A 7,453-nucleotide genomic window follows, 5' to 3' on the forward strand; every position below is an offset into this window, starting at 1 on the left:
AATGAATACAAATGAGATTTTATGTCCCTTTAAAAAAAAAAAAAAAAAGTCCACTTCTACAGATTATGCAGGAAAGACAAGTGTATCAGTGCCTGGTTCCATTCTCTGCAAATCCAACTTTACAAGAGCTATTTAAATATAGTCCAAGAGCTCTCACTGCATGTTACACTTACCATTTCTGCGGTGCATTCTTTTATACTGTAATATTATTTCCAAAGCATTTTGAGATCCACAGGGATGTTACAAACTTTAACCTTCTTTCACTTCTTTCAATAACTTGTATAACTGAGAAGGACTACTCTGTTATAGCCCATTCCAAATCTCTGCCATCAATTTGTGGGCGAGTAAATGTACTGCAGAGTTGTCGTCCACTTATTCCCAATCCTGGGACACTGAAATGTAAATACATTCCCCAAATCTTCCTTTGAACCTTTCCTAAATAAGGATGGTCTCTCTTAGGCTGTCAAATTTTCACCACAGTGAAATGACAGTAACCTCATCACACACTTAGAAGTAGAACAGATAAAGCACTAGGGAAACAGTACTGAAGAGAAGAATCCTGACTTGGAAGGAGAAGACTACATGAGCTACCAGGCTTTTTCTATTCCCCACTCTATAACCCTCTATATCTTTAGGCATCTTTTAGGCAATCTGTACCTTCCTTAGAGTTTGCAAATTCTCTGGAGTGGAGTAATTTATCTGGGTTTGCTACTTTGTTAACTGTTTAATATTTAATTTTCTCTTCTTCAAATCTATTCCTATTACTAAGATAAAAGTCTTTCTTCTTCTCTTAGTGAAAATAAATGGCTAAATGGCTTCTTTGCAACGAATCAGTCCATGTCTCAAGGCCTTTTTTCATATCTTCACAAAAGTTCTAAGAGCAGTTCTGTTTGGGACTTAAGGTAACAGGAACTTGCCACTTTGCAATAAGTACTTTAGAAAAGCTTGTAAAACATACTTTGTGCCTGTTCTAATCTGTCCACCCAGAGAAAATAGTGGATGTGCTTCTATTCACGGACATATAGTGAGGAGTGCTCACCACTGATTTAACTTGGTTCTTACTGGGTGCATCTACACATGCAGTTAATGTGAAGCAATAAACTCCAGAGGAATTTGAGCTGGTGTAAACTACTCCTGGGCTCAGCATCTTCATGTGCCCCCAGAACAGCAGTAAATTATAAGCATGTGAAAATGTAGGCTCAAGAAAGCAACTAGTGTAAGATGTTTCCCCCCAGAAAAGAGGCTCATCTATTACTAGACTCTGCTGAGAAACTTATTTTAAGAATATAAATCTCTTTGACCCAGGGTGCTCACCCTCTGGTGCGTGGGCCACATGTGGCCCATAGAGCCATCAGATCTACCTCAGATCAGGCTCCCCACAGATTGGGAAATTTGGCAGCAGGGGAGTGGTGGCCATTAATACAGTCATCCATCCCTCTGCCAAATTCCCAAACCCCAGCCCCATGTGCCCAGTCAGAGCCAGGCTGCACCCCTTCCCTCCTGCAAGGCTGTGCCATGTCCCCTTTTACCTCACAGGGCTGGGTTGGGACTGGGCTGGGCCATGCCCCCTTCCTCCACCCACAGGGCAGGATTATGCCTGAGCCACGCTCCCTACACACCATGGGGCCAAGTCATGTGCCCCTCACCCCTGCCCCCCCAGCTGGGTCAAGTCCCTCCCCATCCTGGTCCCAGGGCCAAGTGAAACCCCCATTCTTCCTTGCAGTGCCAGGCTCAGGCTGAACTGCCCTCCACCTCCCTCTGTGAGGTTACATGGTGGCCACTATACTGGTCCCAGGCGCTACATGTAAACCACCATCCATGTGAGATCAGGCACTGCCTATCAGGTCTGCTAGACAAAAAGGTTGAGCACCATTGCCTCTGACTAGCTGCTTCTTTTATCAGTCTGAGGTATGTATGCCTGTAAACAACATCAAAGCAAACACCACTAACGGAAAACCATTGTCCTGAAAGAGACACCGATTGCTCTGTGTGTGGGGGTGGGGGGGTGGAAATAAGCTAAAATTCTGGTGTAAGAAAGGAGAACCTGTCCAATATACCTTCTTGGAACTCAGCCAAGTTGCATTTGTTAGATGAGCTTACTCATCTCTTCCAGGGTTGTGTAGGGTTTTGAAAATACCATAGTGCTAACCACAGATAAAGCTGGATGTCCTGAAAGAACAAATTTGCTTCTAGAGTCCATAAATTATTTTTCAGAGTTTTTCTGAAATTACTAAAAAAACTAGCTTCCCCATGTGATTTTGAAAGCACATCCTTCTTCCAAAAGGTCAAATGCACAAACCTTCCCATATTTATATTACCATGTGTACAATTTATGTTGTAGTATTATCCCAGTGCTCCCATCAGGACCAGAGTTCTATTCTGCAAGACACAATACAAACCATCTCAAAGGGTCCTGTTACACATTCAAAATAAAGCTGGATAGAAACCAGCTGTAGACTTGTTATACATTTTCCAGCACTAACTTTATAGCTGATTGAGTCTTTTTATAGCTGGATAGTCATTTCTATCATGTGTTAATTATTTAGTATGTGTGCCTGGTCTAAATTTATTGCATGATTAAACAGTTTATTGTATGATACTGTAATTACTTTGTGGCTGGTCCTACTTTGCATGTGTGGCCAGTCTAAATTTACTGCACAATTTACCAATTACTTGCATAATATATGCAACAGGTAGCAAGGGCAGTTTACAGCCTCAGGGCCAATTGCTGATGTGTTGTCATTCCCTGATCTGTCACTACAGATTATTCCATAAAACCTTCTCCCACAGTTATGTCTGCAGGTACTGGGATTTCTTTCAGACTCTCATCCAGCAGTAACTAGAGCATAAGAGCAAAACAAATTGTCAACTCAATCAACTATGTCACCTCTCATTAAAAGATGCAGAGGTTGGGGGGAGGGAGACAGGAGGGAAGTAAACACAGCCTTCAAGCTATTAAATTCCTTTGGACTGAAAACTTCCATTCCCAAGTGGTAGCTGTGACTTATAAACAATTATTTCCAGACACAACACAGTAATTCTAGGAAAATGTGAAAACTTCTTCCATAGACAAGGAACTCGATTATGCCATTTTTATGATGCATTTACAGCTTTTGAACAAAATTAAATTGAAGAAAGAGTAAGAGACTTAAATTTGGAGTTTAATTAGATGGTGATTTCCTTGGGTCAAATCAGAGAAAATGGGTCAGTTGAATCAGAGGTGGTCATTCAGATTTTGTTGATTTAAACACAAGTCACACACTCAGTACCTAGGAAAAGCAACTATGATCAACTTAATTTTCTATTTGTGTGTTAGGCTCTGATTACCAGGGATCTGGATTTTCCATTTCCCACAGAAAAACAGAGTAAACCACGGATTTTACCTTTTACCAGAGGCAAATGTGGATTTCTCATTTTACCGGAGAAGCCAGGGGATTTTGCAGTTCTGCAATGACTGCAGCAGCTGCCACCTCCTGCTAGGGCAGGGAGCTGTGGATCTGGGTCCCTGGGCCCAATCGCCCTGGCAGCTGGGGGCCCCATCCGGCAGGGCTGGGGGAGCAGGACCCGTGGGTGGGGGGCAAGGGGCACCTGCAGGTCCAGGAGAAGTCAGGAGTCAGCGAAGGGCAGGAGTAGGGCTGGAGGGTTATGGGGGAGAGTGAGGGGCATGAGCAGGGCCAACGGGGCGGGGGGGAGGGGGCTTTCATTTTAGCCATGGATTTGGGACGGTTTAATTGAGAATTTGCAAATTTGTTTTTATCAGGGGAAACCTGGATCCCAGTTGATCACTTTATTCATGTTGGGTCTAATCAAAGTAATTAATTGTCCCAAATTTTCTGGGACAGCCATAAATTTAGGGCTGCCTCCCTCATCCCCAATAAGCCCCTTTAATTAAACTAGTACCCCAAACTAGGAAAAACAGCAGCTGAGTCAGCTGCTGCCTTCCTGTCCCCCAGAACATTTCTACAGCAACCTCTTGAACTGGAAGCAGTACAGCTATATCTGTGCAGCACCGCACTTTGGCTAACCAACTCTTCCTCTCAGTAAAGCCATTTAGCCTGCTTGCAGCAGCACAAGACAGTTACACCAAGTAGAACTGGAAGTGGTGTAGGTTACTTCTGGTTCTGGACATCTATGAAACATTTGAGAAACTGCAATAGATTTTGTAACCCCGAAGTTGGTTGTTACAGGTCTAATGCAAAGCTTATTTAGAAGTTAATGGGACTCTACTGTCTTCTGTGGGCTTTGGATCAGGGCTGTTTTTTGGTCTGAAAGAATTTTACTGATAGAGAATATGAAGTTACTCAGTTTCATCCACTGTATATAGCATGCAGCAGTAACCTTTGAAGAGGAAGTAAGTAAGTTAGTACATTTTTCTACACGCTCTATTAGACTCAGCACATACAGGCCTTTTTTTTCTTTTCAGATTAATTTTCATAAGGGACCAGGACTGTGTCCTAGGAGTCAGTCAGAAGATATGATTTAAGATTAATACCAGGTATTCTTTTTAAAATTAGTATAAACTTGCTTTTAGTCAGTACAAATATCAATTAGCATTTCATAATAATCCTCTATAGGGTAATACTGCCCTGCACCCCAGTAATTCAAACCATTTTAGAAACAATACTGCTGAAGGCCCCTATGATGCAGGAAAGTACTATTATTTTCATGTTAGAGATAGGGAACCTGATGGAGAGAATTTTTTTTTTTTTTTTTTTGCTTGTGGCCACACAGCAACTCCATGGCAAAGACAGAAATAGAACACAGGAGTCCCGACTCCCGGACCTCTGGTGTCATCACTAAAAAAGTCCTGCTTTTTTATTTTATGTTCACAAGTTCTGGTATGCCACAGGTTAGGTCATGCTTACAATTTTGTAATTTTTTAAAAATGATTGCAAGTGAGATTGTAAGAGGCAGCATAGAACTTAGATCATATCTGAGTGCTTTGCAACCTGCAACACATGCTCCGCTCTTTGCTGAAGCTTTTACACCAAAAGGGCGCAGCTTGGACCACTGCAGTAGTTCCCGTAGCTGTTTGCGGTGTCTCTGTGTATGCCTAGATACTTCACAAACCCTCAGCTTCACTGGAGGTTAGCAACCTAATTAACGTGTCAAGGTTCTGCTGTACTGTTATATCAGTTTGAGCCATTTTTCAGTTTAATTTATGCTGTTCAGTAAAGGGTTTAAAGTAAAACAAAAAGGCACTCTTGTAGTGGAATAAGAGGGTTCATGTGGGAAACTATACCTGTATAATGCTGCATGTACAATAGAGACAAGGTGTCTGCCAGTAATCACACAATTATTTGAAGATCTGACAAATCATGACTAGCCCTCAGAGAATAAATTAATAATAAAAGCCCACATATCATTAAATTATATTAGGATTACAGAAATTACAGAGGGAAAATGCTTATTAATTAATTTGGCTTGTCCCCAGCTTTTTAAGATTTTTCCTGAAGGGATCTTTTCCAATTATTTGCCCAACCAGTTTTAAATAACTTAGGTAATAGATCAACAAATTCACTCTCTCAAGTTCACGTGTCACGAGATCTCTCTCTGAACCTAGCAACTTGGACTAGAAGTTGTGATTTTATATTTCAAAATAATACTTAGAGAAAAGTGAAAAGAAATCTATTACAGTTGGCTAATAATGGGCTCTTTGCCCCATACATTTTTCACAGAAAAATGCCTAGCAAGTAACAATAATTTTAAATGCATTTATTTTGATTTTAAATTAATACAGACTTTAAAATTTTCAGGTGTTTTCCCTTTTTTGTCTCAGCCCCATTTATTTTTTTCTCCTTTTCTCCTGTTCCCTCCCCTAGAAAAAGGTGAAGAGGTACCAAAACTTATGAAAATGTTCTTCTTATCCTGCTATTTAATTACAGCAGGATAAGAATATGGAAAGGCATGTTTTAGCCACTTTAAATGCTTTCCAAGTTTGCAAGTCATAAACATCAAAATATTTAGCTAAAAAAAGTTTTGGTTTTCACCAAACCTCTGTTTTCCTCATGAAAATTGTCCCAACAGTTGTTTTTGTCCTAACATCTTTGAGTGGCATGAAACACACCAAACAGACAAACAATTCCTTTTAGCCACAAATTTCACCAAGGTCTTGTTTTAGAACCAGCACCTTTGCCACCAGCTCTCCCGAGATCCCCTTAGGCCCTCCTCTTATTTACTCTATGATAATTATCTCGGTGGATGACCAGTTTGCATTTCTAATTCTTTCCACTTCAGGGGTGAATAACTATCAACTAGGTTCTCTCTGCTGCTAATTATGGATCAACGGAAACAAGCTAATTGCCTGGCTTGCTCCTGTAACTGATCCTAGGGTGTTTGAACGCCACAATGATGAACAAGGTTTAAATGCCTCAGACACACAGTATGGGAAAGCCCACAGATAAACTGCTTTCATACCTTTTACTAGATCCCAAGCCCAAAAGGCTGAGAGACAACTGCAGTTTCAAATGATAAACATCACAAGATTTTGTGTATTAGTTTACTATCTCAAAGTCAAGCATGATCTGAGTAGTAGGAGCTGCACAGATGGAGTCAGCAACATTTAAACCTCTGAAAGAGCATCAGGCTGCCTTGGGACTTCTGCTGTTTATTTTGTCACAGGTTGAACTCTGTGACAAGTCTACAAAGAATGAGTTTGCTACAGCCCGAGCTAGAGTGTTTTGGCTCTTTAGAAGCTAGTGCTTCGGGTACAGGTCCCCGGTTCAGCCCCAACTGTCAGTCACGACAATGGCCATCACACCCCCGGAAGGGCTAAGCTCCCTCCGCTGTTTTCAGTCCCTATCAACCACCCAGCTCGGCACGCTGAGCCCAACGCCACGTTCTGTTTGAGATTCACCATCCCAGCTTGTCCAGACACTGAGAAACACACGTTAACCTGCCCCTGTTGGCATGGGAAGAACGGATCCACCCGCAATCCTTCTAGTTATGGACAAGCAAAGCTCAAGGCCCACAGAGCACACGTGGGGCTGCGCTCCTGGGTGGCTGGCAGTAGTTTGGGAACATGACACTGGATAAGTCTGCTAGTTGCTCATTTTAATATACCTGGGATCACTCTGTAACAAGGTGGGATGGGGACACCTAGGAGACACTCAACACAGGCATGTTCTGCCTTCCCCCCTTTTGACCGCCACACACTGCCCAGTTTGCCTGCCCTTAACTCCCACCCACAGCAAACTGGGAACTGAATGAAAGACCAGGCTCATCCCACCCAGCACGTAAAGCGCCACGGTGTCCGAACAGCGGCCACGCAAACCTGCCTCCAGATCACCAGGCCGGGGGCTCTCAGCCTTTTTGGGCTGCAGGCCCCACCACAGACCCGAGCCCCCTCTGGGAAGTGCCGGCTTTTTGTTTTCGCCCCTTTCTGACTGGGAAAAAATAAATCAAGGCGCGATTCCTCTGGGGCCAAGGATGCAGGGAGGCCCCCAGGCTTCCC

The sequence above is a fragment of the Gavialis gangeticus genome, unplaced genomic scaffold, assembly GCF_001723915.1.
Source record: "Gavialis gangeticus isolate Ggan-Ray unplaced genomic scaffold, GavGan_comp1, whole genome shotgun sequence".
Taxonomy (NCBI): Eukaryota; Metazoa; Chordata; order Crocodylia; family Gavialidae; genus Gavialis; species Gavialis gangeticus.